Genomic DNA, 18,367 nt, shown 5'->3' with positions numbered 1-18,367 from the left:
GGACCTAATATAATGATATAAGGCACCGTCTTTCTGGTGATATATAAAATGTTAGAGAATGATGGCCACTTGTGATCATTAAAGTTCTATGGCACTACAGTAGAATCTCAGAGTTACAAACTGACGAGTCAACCACACACTTCATTTGGAACTGGAAGTATGCAATCAGGCAGCACTAGAGACAAAAAATAAAAGCAAACACTTAAACTACTAAAAATATAAAGAGAAAGTGTTTTAAAAAGGTTTTACATAGTAAGGAATCTGTGTCTGTGCTTGTTTCATTTAAAATAACATGGTTAAAAGCAGTATTTTTCTTCTGCATAGTAAAGTTTCAAAGCTGCATTAAGTCAATGTTCAGCTGTAAACTTTTGAAAGAACCATAACACTTTGTTCAGAATTATGAACGTCAGAGTTAAAAACAACATCCATTCCCAAGATGTTCGTAACTCTGAGGTTCTCCTGTACTTTGCAACAGCAAGTGATCTTTCTCTAAATTCTGTATTCTGCTCAATTCTGCTTTTGCAAATCTTTTCAGAAAACACAGCTTGCGTTTGAAAGTGTGTCATTATGCACTGGAAAATATATGTAGGGGAAAAATTCTGCGCAGACTAGAAGGAATGGAGTATTTGACTTAATACTGTAGGCCTTTTCCATCTTTACCTTATATCTGTGACTCTAGTAATGTTAGCATTTTTCTAAGATAAAAAATGTTGCGAAGATTGCAAGGACTTCAATGTAATTTGTTAATTTACAATATGAAATTATAAGGCTTTACTTGCAAACTCCCCCACTAGTCCTACAATCAGTGGTTCTCAACCTTGTCCATACTTGGACCAAGTTTTTTATACCATGATCTCCCTCTTTTAGCTAGAATCTTGCCTTTCTCTCACATAGTAAGACACCTGGTTATGGCTCCCATATTGAGAACTCATGCGTGGGCTAAATTAATTAAACATTCTGTACATGTAAGTGTGTGTGTGTAGATATATATATGAAATTTAAAGAATTACTTTCCTGTGATGCTAATTTGATCTTCATGGAACAAAGTACAGTATTCTACTCTTACTGTACTTTTGTTTTTCTCTGATATATTCAGAACACACAAAAATGGATCATTTCACAATGTTTTTTGATGAAAGCAGAGGACTTTAATAGCCATTTGTTTGACCTAAATCAACAAGCAATTTAAGGTGATACACTTACACAAACATTTAAGTTTAAGAATAATTGAGAGTGATATGTAAGATCTGTCCAGAACAAAACTTGAGTAAAAACAACATGATATTCAAGAAATTGAGTTAGTTGAGAAGAGATTTCCAGTTGAAGAGGAGAGGATCAGAGGGGGACACACTAAAAAAGCAGGTTGGGAAATATGTGAAAAAGGGGAGCAAAAACTTTTCACGCTCTCCACCCTTGCAAGTTTTTATTTTGTGGTAGAAGGACTTATGAGCTGAGGTGGGAAAAAGGGATGTTTGGTAAAGATTCTATTTCTACACAAACTTCTAAGAAAACACGAGAATACAAAATAGTCTACTGCACAGCCTTTCAAAATCTCAGTCAAGATTTAGTTCTCTTCCTCATGTCTGAGTAACAATAAAACATAAAAAACAGGATCTTCCTCAATAACACTTTTTGCCACTCCAACCCATAAATCCTGACTAGCAGATAAAAATGGGGGCATGAGTAAGAAAATAAGGCTCTTGTGATCAAGAGTTTGCCTGACTCAGTGTGGTGATTGGTTTCCAGCATGTGGAAGAAGCTCTTCTGATCCAGTTAGGCTTTTGTCTGTTACCTTTTATTTTTCTTTGGTTGCCGTAGCTTTTTGTTTCTGCCAAAACACCTACCTTAGAGTTGGATGCTCTTGTAGATAATTTTAAAAATATTTTTCTCCTCAAGCTGATAAGAGCTCTTTGTGCAGAGATGACCCCACTGGTTGGTTCTCACATCTGCTCTAACTGGTAGGTAAAATCTTTGAAGAAACAACCCTCTGATTGCATCCTGTCCTGTTTCTAATAAAGGATCAAAGATTTAGTGCTTTAGAGTGAACAGAAGCCCAACAGAAGTGAATCCAGCTCATTCAGCCCCAACATTTCACCAGTTCTGCATGGTTTCATTTGTCCACCTGTTGGGCAAAATGAACGGTGAGGGCTGCAGGTGACTGTTGCATCTGGGGTTGCCTTAGGCATGGTAACTACAGGAATAAGGCAGTCCTTTCTGAGGGAAAAACTTCTGGATACAAATTAGCACTATTCTTCACTTTCACTTATCATGCTTGTTGTTGACAGGGTCCTGACTTTGTCACATAAAGCAACGTGAAGAAGTAATTTACATTAGTATATTTTTACCTTGTCTGTTCAGAGAAAATCATAGCACCCTTGCATGACTCTGGAGACTCTAAATGTCTGGCTTACCCCAGAGCACCAGATCTTTCCTCTGCCAGGATGGAGAAAATCTAAATGAGGCCAGTTCGTCTTGCATGATATCCCTCCTTTCTCTTTCTGATGTAATGCCAATTCCTACCTTAACTCTACATATACCAGTCTTTCCATTCTTCAAGAATGATTTTTTCCATCTCTTCAAATAAGAAAAACAGTGTTCCTCTCCTGCAAACTCGATATCGACAGAGGATGCAGGAACTGTTATGGATGAAATACCTTCGGAGGGGGTAGTTAGATTTCTCAAGAGTCAGACTTTTCAAAATGGATATTCTGCCTGTGCTGACTAGGTGAATAGCTTGCACATTAAAACTAAAATATGATTCTCTAGGGTCTGTGGATGAGGAGAAGCTATTTTGGCTAGGACTCCAGACATTCATTATTTGATTGTTTTATTTAAGACACGTCATGATGCTGGCTGTTCCTAACAAGAAATTGCACCTCTTTAGATACTTCAGGTGGCTTTACACCTTCACAGAGATGTGGTTCATGTGGCCTAAGGGGTAGATTCAGCGTCTGGTAAGTAGACAAGAAATCTGCTCCACTATTTGATGCCTTGTGGTCCTGAGTGGGATGGAAAGTAGTGGTGCCCCTTAAAAGCTACAGATGTCCTTACAAACATTCTTTTATAGAGCTTATTTGGCAAGGGCTCAAGTAAAATAGCTGGAAAAATTGGTATCCAAGGAAGATGATGTATAAGTATTCTCTCCTAAATAACATTTCTCCTCCCTTATTTTAGATTTTTTTTTCTACAGTCTCATTTGAACTTTCTTTGTAGTAATATGCCCTGCCAAGAGGTACAGCTGTGGGTGATCTTACAATACTCCAAATTTGTTTTGTTTGCTCTTTCTTTAGAGTGGGAATAGCTTTGCGGTGTCTCGGCTTAGAACAAAGTTCTTTAAGAAGAAATGTGAGCAAGGGTGGTGATGAACGTAGTGACAGATCGATGTCAAGATGTTAATTTCTTTACAATTGACTATACGATTGACTGGAAGTCAGGAGATTTGGGATGATTCCTGGTTTTAGCACTGATTCTGCTATATGACCTTGGGCAAGCCACTTAGCCTCAATTTTCCTCTGTAAAATGGAGATGACACCTTTCTCTCCAACGTGAGATTGAAAGATGAAAAATGCTATATAAGAGTTAGGCATTATTCCTAAATATCCTCTCCCTTTGCCTTATATTTATACTTTGCTTGGGTATACAGATGGTCTGTGATCAATAAACATGAAGGGAGGAAACTACAGGGAGAAAGGTGAAAAAAATCACACTGAAGTTGACTGTGACAGAAAATTGTGATCTTATGCGTTAGCTGGAGAGTTATCAAAGCTGATATTTTTCAAGTTCTGTTCTTGTTTGTGTTGTACTTAAATTATTGTAAAATGCGAGATTCCTGATCATTGCATATTTCACAAATCAAAAACTAAACATTCCTGGTTATGACATTCCTATCAGTCTTTCATTACAGCCTGACTAAAGGTCCATTGTCAGTTTCTTGTATATTGATGCAGCAGCTATTGTGTTTTGAGGAGACACAAGAGAACATTCCTTTGTGGGTTCCCACATGGAGGTGGTGAATTTTTAGAGCAGCCGGTAAGCTGAAGATGAAATTCCGGCTTTATAGGATTTCCATCCATTGCAGAGTGGTATCTCAAACATTCCCTCCCCCCCATCCCTAAAAAAGGGATTTTACAATTCTGCTCTCTTAAAACTGATTTACTAGTGCTTGTATGTTCAGTTGATTTGAGAAGCTTCAGCCTATATCAATCAAGAATCAGTATTTGCTTTTTCATCAGAAAAAGATACAGATCAAGCCCCATTTACTTATCAAGATGGTTCCATCCTATATTTTTCATTTGGATCAATTTGTTCTGTCCATAACAAGGTACCATCATGCCCTTGGTATGAAGAACTTTGCATAACTATCCAAACAAGTCACTATTGTTGTATTCAGTGTGGTTGTAGTAGTGTTGCTCCCAGGATATTACAAGAGACTAGGTGGGTGAGGTAATATCTTGTATTGGACCAACTTTTGTTGGTGACAGAGGCAGGCTTTTGAGCCACACCCAACTGTTCTTCAGGTCTGGAAAAGTTACTTGAAGCATCACAGCTAAATGCAAGGTGGAACACAGAAACACTGGATTTATGGCTTATTACAAAAATATGTAACCCACTAACCCCTTCTTCTTATCCTATGACTTCAGAGGTTTTAATGGATCACTCTACCTTGAATGGTCCCTTAGAATACGAGCTATTTGTGCTAAACAATCTGTTTCACCTCGCATTTAGCTATGATGCTCACAGTACTTTTACCAGATCTGAAGAAGAGCTCTGTGTGGGTCGAAATCTTGTAACTCACCAGCAGAAGTTGGTCCAGTTAAAGATATTACCACCTCTACCTTGTCTCTCTGAACAAGATACTGGAAGTTAAAAAGTCAAATCACCTGTTTGCTGTTTCAGGGCCCTAAGGAAAGCATGCGTGACCCTTAAGCTTCATTGTCGTAGTTTCCACTTACTGATTCTGCATCAAAGATGTACAGGCACGTCCCAAGCATTGTTTGCTTAGAAAAATGGATACCACAATGAGTAATTTGCATACATGTGAGGGAGGAAGGGGAATGAAGCTGATGTGAAGGGATGTAGGACTATCTACAGAGAGAAAGGAGAAGTCTTGTTCATGAGATCTGGGTTATTCTTCCCAAGAAGAGGAACTTTTTACTGGAGAAATATGCTGTATGCCTAAGCTGTCTATTTTTTTAAAAATTACTTCTCACCTCAACATTCCACATGTCCCATTTGACTGACTTGTCTTACCTAGGACTGGGAGACGGGGGAATAGTTAGGGGATGCCACCTTGCTGGATGGGAATTGCTTATACATGCCTCCTGACTTCTGCTGGCTAGTATGGGCTGCAGGAATAAGCAAAATGGTAGACGAGGCCTCACCTGTTATCTGCTCTTGACAGCAGCAGAACTGGAATCTGGAGTAGAGCTGAAACTGGCAGAGTGCTGTAGCCCGTGGTCTTGAGCAGTATTAAACAGCCAGCAGCAGGTGGATGAAGAACTTTGAGCCAGTCCCTCAGACCAACTGGAAGACTTCCACTTCCAGTCCCTGTATTGGCTAGGAATGCATAGTGGCAAGTTGTATCCGGCTCACAATGCTGTTCTCAAGCTGAAACGTCTGGGTGGCCTATGTGGGCCTTTCCTGTATGTTTATTCTCTTTGGTATGTTTTTCAAGGTACATCTCTTATGTTTGCTATGAGTCTAGGTACTGTTTTTGTCCCACTGCTTGAGAAAGCATGGAGAATGGCAATTTCTTGCCTTTTAATTTGGTTTTTCTGTGTTTCATTTTTGTTGCCAAACTGCACTGTTTTTTTTGTTATTGGTTTGGGGCTTTTTTAAGACCCTGTTACCCGTATGAAGGAATTTTTTTCAATCCCTTTAGAAAGTAACTGTTAGAGTTTGACCCAAATATGACAGTATTAACTGAATCAGTTATAGCAGATCAGGCTCTAGAGCTGAACTGAAGGAAGGAGACCTTTTACTATCCCGTAGAGTTGATATACAAATTTTAGAATTTTAACTCTTAAAGGCAAAGTTAATTGATGATGTTTAAGAAGAGGACATATAGGGGCCAATTAATTCCTTTTCATTTTCATTTTAGAGAATTGTTTATACGAGCTATTTTGTATTATTTAAAGTAGTGTAAAGAAATACCATAGTTGTGATTTGTATGTTGAGTTTTTTTCTGGACTCATGTAGTTCATACTGTAGTTTTCTCTATATTGAGATTAATGAGGAGAAAAAGGGTAAGGCATTTTTGTTATGGCCAATTTATTTCATTTCAGACTGTATTATCATTTGGTGAAAGCCCTATTGATCAGCCTTCAGAGCTTTTCTTCTAAGCACTTAAAGTTTGAGTTGTCTCAGTCCCATAGGACTTAAAAGAAAGCTGTTAGTACCATGAAATTCTTCTTCTGTATGTTTCCAACAGCTTGACTCTTCTTCTGAGATGCAAAATATTAACACATTAATGTTGTTAACCCATTTAGTACAAAAATACATTTGGAAGCAAAAATATTTTTTATATCATCAAAGTCTGGGTGGTTTCTTCCATATGAGTACAGTTTCTTAAAGCTGAAAAATGTTATGCTGTGCAACAAACAGATGCTGCTCTAACAATGCAAACCATTATGTACCAAAAATGATCTCTGTTTTAATCATAGATGCTGATTTAATGAGACAAGACTAGCTTATATCACAAATGGATTTAGGGTGTGATATTGTTTCCTCTACATAATTAATAGAAATATGGTATCTTATATACTCTAAATTTGAAAGTGTACTATAGTTTTATATTATTTTTATGCTCCTTGGTCCTAAATCTGCCTTGCATAATACTCTTTTCCCCTCTTCATGCTTTGAATTAAAAGACATATCCTAGCAAATGTATAGTATAGTTAATTTAAAATTTGATTTAAAATTTGATTTAAAATAATTAAGATATTTCCATAGGTCTTCTCTTCTTATAGCTGTGAGAATACTTAATCTCTCTTGGTTATTTTTTTTTCTATTTTATGACTTCTCCAACCTTCTCCCATCCAATGGCTTTGTTTTATGTTTACGTTGTAGGCTACGTTAGCAGTTTCTCTCTAATGCTGGTATTAATTCATGGATCAGAGAGGCGATGCTGATCAATATGCTCGGTTCATATCTGTACCTTATATCTTGAACACACTCCTGATCCCCTGGGAATGTTTCATTGTTGCTGTCCCTCCAGTTTAACTTTCTAATTTTATTCCATGGATATTCTGATTCCACATTAGTTACCAGATCTAATCATTTAAATTCTTCTGTCACCAGATATAAATAGTGATTTGACAATTTTACCTTGAGATACAGTCAGATAATATACTTGAGAGGAAGCAGGGAGGAATCTTCTTATTGTGTTTCTAATTCCACTGAACCCAGCAGAGTTAAATGTAGTTTGGATGCACAGGGAAGAATTAATGATTGGAAGATACAGAGTTGGTAAATTATTTATTCTGGCCCTGAGGAAGCTGAAAAGCTGAGTGAAAGACTAATAAATCATTTGTGGTAGTGCTGCTTGTCACTTCCAATTATTTTAGACGGTTTTGTGATAAACTGCAGCACCTGCTAGGTATCCCTACACCATCCCTTGATACTTGCAGTGCAGCTTGTTCAGTCGATTATCAAAGGCAAGTTTGTCTAAACTTTCTTCAGGTTGGAGAGAGAATTACTCTTCCCAGTCGCCCCAAATCCCATTTTTGTTAACTTCCTTTTCATTGCATATGTGAGCTAGGTGCAGTATGTGATGTACAGAGTAGAGAATGCCGAGTGATACTGTAACATTAAACTATTTTCTGTTGATCCAGAGGTGTGTGCATAAGTCTAACTGGCAAAGACTGCTTTTATTTCCTCTTAAAAGTAACTGCTTGAAGAAATGCATCCCACCTTATCCTCTCCATGATAACTATAGTAAGGTTCACTTCAGACCACTAAGCTGGTTCCTGACCTGAAAGGGGAAAAGAGACCACTGAGGAGAGAGGGACAGGTGTTCCACCTGCTGTGACCACTCAGAAGCAATGACAAAATAAAGGGACAGGAGAGCAGCAGAGGGAAGTCTCCTTCCTATTCCAGAAACACCCTGGAGCTAGGTTGAAACTGCAGAGCAGATTGTGACTTCAATTTCAACTCATCTTGTCACCTGCTGGCTGCTTCCTTTTCTTTCAGGAAGCCACATCTAGAATGCTTATTGTCTGCAAAGAGGACCTGTCCCTCTCGACCTACAGCATGAGGAGTCAGGGGCAGGGGGATAGAGGCGGGTAAATTGAGGAAAGAGAAGAAAGGAAAGAAACCAGATGAGGGAACTGAAGCAGAGTGAGATAAGTGAAAATATAATTTAGAAAGGGAGATGTGAGGGAGGGACTTCAGAGGGTGAGGAGGGGAAATTGGATAGGGGAAAAAAATTGAGGTAACTGGCCTCAGATAGTATGGGCAGGTCTGCAGTATAAACTTTTGCATTTCAGAACTGAAAACTTTAAAAATATAAACCAGATATGTACACATTACTCAGATGTGATGGGGCTTTTACATTGGTGGTCTCCTTTGCAAAAAGGTAATTTACAAGGTAGGACTTAATTATCTTTAAATAGCCCTTAAGTTTAAGGGAAGGGCTGCTATAAGTTAAAGAATTCAAGAAAATATAGTTTCTGTCCCACTCCAAGAGTTCAGGATTATTGTCCCATATTGTCTCAGTTGTGGCTCTAAGTGAGTTTCCATAGGTACAGGTTTAGGAACATCAGTTTGGGCAACTAGCTGTAAATCAATTTAAAGAGCGCTTTAATCAACTATCATCACCAGAGAGAGGGTAGAGGAGCATCAAAAAATCAGCTTGAAGTGGCTGAGGCCAATTCACATCCCCATTACTAATGGAAAAATAGGATTTATTTCATGCCTGGGTCCAAAAGACTAGTTAGTGAACCCTAGATAGTATCTCTTTTAGGCCTACAGTAGAGTCAGTGGAGAATCTTTCAGTAGCTCTTTCATTTAGTCTTCCTGATCTGGTCCATTCAAAGAGCACAAAATACAAAACATTTTGAGCCACCCTCTTGAAACCGTAGCTCCAGTCCCAGAGGGTTAGAAGTGTAAAGGAGTTTATCTGATCTATTTCACCATCCCAAGAATCATAGGAGACCTGCATGTGGTCTTGGGTTTGAAGAGTGATTTTTTTTTGTCTTGTCTTCAGGGTGTCAAGCTTCAAAACAGAGTCTGAGTCATGTCGTTCAGGTGAATGATTATCAGCGTGTATTCATTTTCAGTCTCAGTGTACCTACATTTAGTTATTCTGTGCCAAACATAGGCTGTTCTGTTTGGCCTGACTACAATTCCAAGAACCTTTATCAAGGTCATGGCACTGCTGGCAACTGAATTAAGGAAACAGAGGTTGTGTGCTAGCTGATTATTTCAAACTGAAGCAATTGGCCACACTAGTGATAAAATTTGCAGCATCTTGGAGACCAAAAGTTGGATAATAAGTGGGGAGAAGAGCTCGGTTGTCTTTTCATTGGGCTTGTTGTATCTGGAGGTATGGTTCAACACTAACCTTTTCTAGCACAGAAAAGAATAATCAAGTGAACATCCTAGCTACTCTCCAGAGGTTTCAGTATGGGGCTACCTACAAATCTTAAGTTCTAAAGCATTGAATCTTGAAGTGATCCATGAATTGCTTCAGAGTGTGGTCTGAATTAATTCCAGAGCCGAACCCCCCCCCCCCCCCCCCCAAGAAGTTCTGTGTCACACACAAACAAGCTTTATCCTTATGGTAGAGAGTTCCATTGTGCCAGAGGAGCATAGTTCTTGATCATGGTCTTCATCGCAGAGCTTTAGGTGGTCTTTTAGATGTCCTGGGCCCAGACCATGGAGGGCCTTGAAAATGAGGACCAAGACCTTGAACTTTATTCACTATTCCATGGGAAGCCAGTGTAGAGAGTGGAGAACAGGTTTAATGTGTTTCCTGTAGCTAGTGTTGCTGAAAAGACATGCTGCAGCTTTCTGAAACTATTTCTGAATTTCCCAAGTGCAGTGCTTCATGCCCAGGTTTCGCATTACTCTAGTCCAGCCAAGAGTGATAAAAGCGTGAATAACTGAGGCCAGGTCATCATCAACCAGGAAGGGACAGAGTCTCCTAGCCACCTGAAGATGATAGAAGTTGTTACTCATTGATGCTGCTATGTGAAAGCTTAGCATCAGCGAGGAATCCAAGAGTACTTAAAAACAATGTCCAGAATGAATCAATTATGGATGTGTACATTCAAAGGAGACTGCACCATGGCTGCAGACTCTTCAAAATGCTTTCCTTTCCATCAGTACCGTCTCTGTCTTGCTCAGATTTAGATTCAGCCAGCTGTTCTTTGTCCATGAGCTCTCATCCAAGCAATAGGCTGTTTTGGTAGTAATGGTGGGATTGTGTGGTGAAGAATAGGTAAACCTGTGTGTCATCTGCATTTTAGCATTTGAGTCAATGTTATGTGACCAGTTCACTTAGTGGTTGCATGTACATGTTGAAAGAAATGGAAGAGAGAATTGGTTCTTGTGGGATTCCGTAAGTGAGAGGTCTTGTGGTGGAGTTGCAGTTTCACATCACTATTTATTGGGTATATCCCTCCAGGAAGGACTGTAACTAGTATATTAACCTGGACACCTGCTGCCTCTTTCAGGTGAGAAAGTAGCATCTCATGGTGTTGAATGCTGCAGAGAAGTCCAGGAGGATGAGAATGGATGTCTGCTCTTTATCCATTGATGGAGGAGAGCCTCCATAGTGCTCCAAGGGCAGTTCTGGTTCCATGTGCTGGACTGAATCCAGATTGTGCCAGGTCTAGACTGTTAACTTCAGGCTTATCTAACTGAAGCCTCCCTTTTGCTAGTTTTCCTTGCTCAGGAAAGGTAGGGTTTAACATGGGCAGTAATTAGTTGGTATCTACTTTGGATACATTGGTTTCTTCAGTGTTAGACTGCTGAGTTTCTGACACTGGCTGTTTTGGTCAGGAATGTGTCAGTTCCTCGTGACTCTTTCACAAATCAGGAATGTCCTGGGTTAGAGTCACAAGTCTTGGATTGAGACTCCTTTATGGTGGCGAGAACTTATTGTGTGTACTTATTTGTGTGTACTGAACTCTGGGAAGGCAGAGGTTGGGCTTTTGCGTGGTTATAGACAGTTTGCAGTTTGAGAGAGCTTCCTGAATCTAATATTTTCAGTGAAGTAGGACTTTTTTGGGGGGTATGTAGTGCTAGTTCTGATACATGTTGTAGGCAGTCAGGATCCATGAAGTGATTTACCACCCTGGAAAACTCCTTGGGATGGGATTTGGCATCTTCAGTGGAGGGTGATGGGAAGGTACTCTTGGCCTATAACAGGGGTAAGGCAACCTGTGGCACGCATGCCGAAGGTGGCACGTGAGCTCATTTTCAGTGGCACTTACCCTGCCCTGGTCCTGGCCACCAGTCCGGGGGGCTCTGCATTTTAATTTAATTTTAAATGAAGCTTCTTAAACATTTTAAAAACCTTACTTACTTTACATACAACAATAATTTAGTTATATATTATAGACTTATAGAAAGAGACCTTCTAAAACATTAAAATGTATTACTGGCACTTGAAACCTTAAATTAGAGTGAATAAATGAAGACTTAGCACACCACTTCAGAAAGGTTGCCGACCCCTGGCCTTTAATATTGCCTCATACAAGGATATGGGGGAATTGTTTCATCCTGTCTGTTTCAGCCTTTGTTTTCCACTGTTGGTGTCCAAGTTTCCTCCTCTTTCTATTTGGTGCAGAGTGTCAAAAAACCAAGGTGATCTGTACTGGAGATGGGCAGAAGGGGCTGTTTGGGAGCCAGTGTGCCAGTGGTTGAGGCTAGTGTACAATGAGGATGATTCACCAGATTCTTGACTACTCATCTTGTGGTTGGAGTACTGTGGTTTAGTAGTCTTTGGAATCTGTTGAAGACCGTGAGTTTTCATAGTCAAATCAGGAACATTGGTTGGTCATGTTGCCTGGGGGCTGGAAGATTTCTAATCACTGGCTTAATGAGATTATGGTATGTCCAAGACAGTAGCTAGGTTGTACTGTCCTTGATCTTGACATTTAGGCTGAAGATCAGGTCTCTGGGGTTTGACCTAACTCTCCCATAGATCTTTGTCTGCTCAACTTTTGAGATGCTGTGTCACCTGCCTGTTTCAGGAGGTCATGCAAACAGAGATCTCCCAAGTACTATTTTCAGGAATAATAGTGAAGAACTACAATAAAGGTAGGACACGTTTTGTTGGTCCAAACTGTTGCTTTATTTCTAAAACTTCCTAGGGGTGAATCAAAATTCTGTCTGTCTGTCCATAATACCATGAACAGTGTATAAATACTAAGTAACCTGCAAATAAAACTCTTCTGAAATATGAGGAAGGGAAGACACTATTCTTTTGGTCCTTCACTAATGAAACTGTTGTGACTAACTATACAGTAATTAACTCTTAAGAGTACTTAATTCTTTTTTACCTTTATTGTTAGCTGAGAGAAATTACAAATAACACTTGATATCTAACACTCTGCTATTTAAGATTAGGAAACAGAGCATTGATGGGTTTTTTTTAGCTGTTGGTTGCAATAAATGTGTACCTTTGTTTGAAAATGTGTGTAATGAGATGTAATTATTTATATAATCAATTACTCATTCCAAATTTTTGTTGTTAAAAATGGTAGATTTAAGGCGGTTTGTTTGTTTCTTTTGTCTGACAGTGTATCAGAATCAGTGTTATGCTTTGCTTTTGTAAAGTTTTCTGTAGAATTTGCACTGGAGTTTAGACTTAAGCTTTCAGCTTAAAAAATTTAAGAAAAAAGCTGTTACATTGAATTTTTATACCTGTTAAATTTTATAACTGTTAAAATTTGTAGTCAGAGTTCTACCCCTGTTCCATATAAGGATCTCTTGGATTGATTATAAAGGTATGTCTATACTTATAGCGATGTGTAGCGTACAGACAATGCACACCCAGCTAGCACCAGTATAAAATAGCGGTGTAGATGGTGAGGCACAGCTGAGGTGAGTAGAGTACTCTACATGCCTGAACCTGCAAGGTATATAGCGTACTCTGCATGGCTCTCTACACACCCTAGCAGTGCCTCCCACTTCTACACTGCTAAAAATAGTAGTATCCTGCTGCCTGCCTTGTTGTCTCCACCCTGCCAGAACCTTTCACTGCCATGTGTAGCTACACACTGCAGTGACAAATGTGTATACAGCCTGTTTTTACTATGGTGTGTAGCGCCTGTACTCTAGTTGTTGCATAGAATACAACCAAAAATAGAGTTACCTAGGACAGAACTTGTTTAGAATGGCATGTTGCGGCTGGGAGACATTGTAAGACAAAATGGGCATTCTGGATGTTGGGTAAATCAAGGTCGTACTCTGTTTTCTGAGAGTGCACTTCAAATTTCAATCTTCAATTATATTTCAAGTATGTAGTTTTTATTATTTTTGGTTTGCTGAGATTTTCAGCATCACGGTTACTGGAAGATTTATTATTTTAATGATGCATTGACGCAATATTTGTATGATGTATTTGAGTAAAGGTGGTACCAAATCATATGTTGCCTCTTAAGAATACTGTTAAATCACATGGAACTATTTAAACTCACCATTAATTGCTTTCAATAACAGCAGTTTTGGGAGGAATTTCATACTAGCCTAGTTATAGATACACATGATTCTGGCTGCTTGAAAAAGTTTCTTTTTAGATATATTTATGAAGTGCTTGCTTGATTTCTGCGGCAGTAATAGTTACATTTTGAAGAGGAGGAGGTGTGTGTTGTACAATTGTAGAGTATAACGTTGACTCTGGTAATTGTAATAGAACAGTGGTACTATTAGGTTCCAGATGGAACTTTAATCTGGCTTCTGATTGAGCAGAGTGTCCTTGTAGAGTCTCTTAGCATCTGCTTTGAAAATGTATATGACATTATTCAAAATTTGTACCAAATTAAACCACCTTCAGGCTATAATTCAATTTTTCTTTATTGAGAAATGTATTGTCAACAAATTTATGCCACAGAGTAAAATCTACACTGAATCTATTATTTATTTGGCTATTAACTGGTCATTTAGATTACTGTGATTGAATTTCAAATGACTTCAAGTTTATATTAGGAATAGAAAGTTTCCAGTAGCAAATATGGTCAGATAATTTGCTATGAAAAAACCTTGAACTTCAATCAATTGACAAGATGTAGCACAAACCACTTCTATTGGTTTACATTTTTATTTATAAAAACCTCATGAGATTTTGTTTCTAGATATTTCTAGTGGGTCAATCTGAGATCAGTTTTTGACATTTGCATTTCATCAGCAATCTTGGAAAAGTATTGGAAGCATTTAGTCCCAGTCATTTAACTTGTGTCAAAAGAGTTAGTTCCTCTTATGTCTTAACTGCTTGCAATTGTGTTTTTTCTAAGTTCTTTAATTCCAGAAGTTTGCTGCATGTAATAATTATACTTTAAAACTGTATTTTGGAAACTCGTCTTCCTTCCTTTCCCTCAACAAATGGACACACTGTAGTTGATTTTTGTTAGGATTTCCTTTAGCAAATATGGCCAGATACTTTTTGCTAGACTTAAAATAATTGTCATGATGCAGTGCAAATCATTTCTGTTGACACATTTATGATATTGCCTGGCAAAATTGACTAGTTCTGCTTGAAAAGACTGAAATCATTTTACTTTTAAGATAAAAATCTGAGGCTTTAGTGTACTGGTGGCTCCTACTGAATTTTTCCAGCATTAGGAACATTTGTTCAAAACCTCACAGTGCAGTTTGATGCAATCTTGATTGAGAGCTGAGCAGTTTTGAAAATCTGGCCACTCCTTTCAGGTGCCTAAATAGGAGGTATGCTCTTTTGGAAATCTGGTCTATAGTCTTTTATCCATGACTATTGAAGAATTACTACACTACTGCTAATTTTGATAAATGAGCCCTTGTCTTGAATAAGTCTTTGCTTCCTCCAAGTTCTCTAAGCCTTTGGTGTTTAGATTCTCTAGCATATCTTCACCCTGTCCCTGGCATAAAACTATTCAGGAAGGTTGCACAGAGCATAGGGGTCTGTTGTGTGTGTTCCCCACCCTAATTGCATCCTTCCGGTCTTCCACAGCAGAAACTGACTGACATCTCTGTTGCCAATTTGGCAAAAGATGCTGATTCAGTGAAACTACAACATTTTCCACAAAACCTTCATTGGGAAAGCTTTAGCAGAGAGACAGACTGGCTGGGTTGTTAGGGTATTGGCCTGGGATGTAGGAGATCCAGGTGTTCAAGTCCCTGCTATCCCTGATTGAGATGGAAAAACTCTGCTCTACACAAGCAAGGAAGAGACCTGATCCTGGGCCTCCCATATCTCAGGCCAGTACCCTTGCTGCCAGGCTATAATGTGACATGTCCATGTTTTTTTATTCAATGGTAGAATGAAAACAAATTTTGAAATCTTGAAAGTTGCTGAAAAATGAACGGTCATCCTCTGGTCAGCTGTAGTTACCACCACCTACCTTTTTGGAAGGGTTATTGCATTCCCCTCCTCATCCTCTTCCCTAATGTTGCTGAGTGGGGAAGTAGAATATTCCTCCCCAGTATCCCAGTTCTTGAGATTAAAAAAGAACCCCAGTTTCCTGATCTTGCTGCAGCAGCTCCCTCTTGGAATGAATAGAAAATACACCGGTCTTGCTTATAACTGCATCCCAGTAGGTGTGAAGTTAAAACTGCTATCATATCTTTAACTTTAGGGGTGAAGAAGTGACTGAACACATTTCTTAAGGTGAAACCAGAGATCTTTTGCCTCATTTGGTCTGCTCTTGGTAAGGTGAAACTCTGCTTATGGTTCTATTTTTTATTTATAAAGACTGAATTATAAGAGACTTGCACTGTATTGCATGTATTGCTTTTATTAATGATAAATAACAATAAAAAAGTTATCTTAGAACCGATGAAATAAGAACATTTGTCCACAAATAGAACATAGCAATAAAAGACCATTTTATACCAAATAAAACAAAAATAAATTCTGTTTTTATCTTACTGGTAGATAAAGGGTAATGCAAGCATATATTTGACATATTTTTGTAGCCTTTAACTGTATATAGGAAAAAGTCCCAGATGTCTATGAAAATTCTTATTTTCAATCTTCGGTTTGGGAAAAGGTGGTGGTTGAGTGCTTGGGGAAATTATAGTGCTAGAACACTCTTAATAAGTATCTCATTGGTATGTTAAACTTTGAGACAGACTATGGTAAGGAAAATATCCACTGTATTAAGGTGTACTCTTTGTGAAATTATATTTGTGAATTTACAAACTGTTTTCATTTTCTGCGAATAAGTTAAAGCAATTAACTACCTCGCATCTGAAAACTCAAACAACTCCAGTTACATGCTCAAGGACACTATCTTAAATTGGACTTAGTTTGCCTCGCTTCCTACTACTATGATGGGACTCCTACTCCATGGCTGGGACCCATTTGATCTTCAGAACTTGCTTAGGAAACATTGTCACTGAATTATAGAATAAGGTCTTAAATAAAAATTACTTGAAATGAGAACACTCTAGGAACAGACTTCTTCCAGACATTTTAAAAATGTCACTGTGTAAATTTCTCTAGGTTTTGTGCATCCCAACACTCAGACTGGAGCAATGTATTGGCTTCATGCATGCATACTCAGGCCATTATTGATCCACCACTGTGCTGTTTGTAATGAGTCCATCTCTGTGAATCCCTTTTTCTAACACAATAAACCAAACACGCTTCTCAGAAAGTAAAAGTATGGGGAAAAATATTCTGTTGTGTATATAACTAGTTATACCACCCTCATCACCACAGTATCTTCGCATCTACCACTTTGACTACTTCTTATGGAACACAGAATTTGCAATGGCAGTGCTAATGTCTCCACACCATCCCACTAATTTGCTGGGCCTCAGTCTTCACCTAGGGGAGACAGTTCTTGGTATGTGAAAGTGGCTTTTTCTGTTGCTTATTTGCTCCTTAGTATTCCTTGTGAGATGATTGATATTAGTAATAATTGGTACTAACTGTAGCGATGGTTTAAATTTCATCACTTCTAAATTAGGATTTCTAGCTGAAGTTTTAAATTAATCTTTTGAACATTTATATATTCATTCAGATTTAGAAAGACAGGAATTATTTATCTTGCTTTGGACAGTTGATCAAAAACACACTAAAATCAATATAACAATATGAAAAGAAAAACAAAATGCAGCCCACAACATATAGTAGCTGAATAGCCATACAGCACAAAACAGATTAAAAAGAAATTGCCCGCCTTTCTTATACATCATTTCTTGGAGAGTATTTGTTTCCTCAAACTCCATCTTAAAAACAAGTTTCAGAGGGGTAGCTGTTTTAGTCTGGATCTGTAAAAGCAGCAAAGAGTCCTGTGGCACCGTATAGACTCTCAGACGTATTGGAGCATGAGCCTTCGTGGGTGAATACCCACTTCATTGGATGCATCCGATGAAGTGGGTATTCACCCACGGAAGTTCATGCTCCAATACGTCTGTGAGTCTATAAGGTGCCACAGGATTCTTTGCTGATCTTAAAAACAGGAACTCTACAGCATAGCCACTAGGCAAACAGATTTGGGCTATTTCGGATCATAAGTGGAGTGCATTCCAAAGGAAAGTGGCTTTCAAGGAACTGATCCCCCTTGTGTGCTGAGATGAAGTACCTCCATAGATCTTAACTATGGCAATAAGGGAGAGAGATATGACCTCTTAAACAAGAAGGTCCTAAAACATTTAGAATTTTATAGGTAAATTTCAACATTTATTTTCATCTGGAAACCAACAAGCAGCCAGTGTGGCTCATGTAGTACTGGTTGAATATGTAGTTGGACATTCTGCTTAATTAGCCAACTCCATGTTCTGTACTAGCCTTATCTTTTGAATGGATTTCAAATGTAGCTCCAAATCGAGCATAGAATCATAGAATATCAGGATTGGAAGGGACCTCAAGAGGTCATCTAGTCCAACTCCCTGCTCAAAGCAGGACCAATTCCCAACTAAATCATCCCAGCCAGGGCTCTGTCAAGCCTGACCTTAAAAACCTAAGGAAGGAGAGTCCACCACCTCCCTAGGTAACCCATTCCAGTGCTTCACCACCCTCCTAGTGAAAAAGCTTTTCCTAATATTCAACCTAAACCTCCCCCACTGCAACTTGAGACCATTACTCCTTGTTCTGTCATCAGGTACCACTGAGAACAGTCTAGATCCATCCTCTTTGGAAACCCCTTTCAGATAGTTGAAATAGCTATCAAATCCTCCCTCATTCTTCTCTTCTGTAGACTAAACAATCCCAGTT

The 18,367-nt window shown here is 38.6% G+C and overlaps 1 protein-coding gene across 3 annotated transcripts in view; it reads left to right on the top strand.

Moving 5' to 3' along the window:
• The window catches only part of TBC1D5 (TBC1 domain family member 5), a 512,051-nt gene that overhangs the window by 71,639 nt on the left and 422,045 nt on the right, over positions 1-18,367 (top strand). For 2 of the 3 annotated variants that reach the window (XM_050938354.1, XM_050938355.1), the window contains exon 3: positions 15,780-15,851. The exons of the other annotated variant lie outside the window; for it this stretch is intronic. The gene's annotated coding sequence lies outside the window, so the exon portion shown is untranslated. The remainder of the gene's footprint in view (positions 1-15,779; positions 15,852-18,367) is intronic. 3 annotated transcript variants of the gene reach the window in all.

The sequence above is a fragment of the Gopherus flavomarginatus genome, chromosome 2, assembly GCF_025201925.1.
Source record: "Gopherus flavomarginatus isolate rGopFla2 chromosome 2, rGopFla2.mat.asm, whole genome shotgun sequence".
NCBI lineage: Eukaryota > Metazoa > Chordata > Testudines > Testudinidae > Gopherus > Gopherus flavomarginatus.
This window is presented reverse-complemented; position numbering and strand designations above follow the sequence as displayed.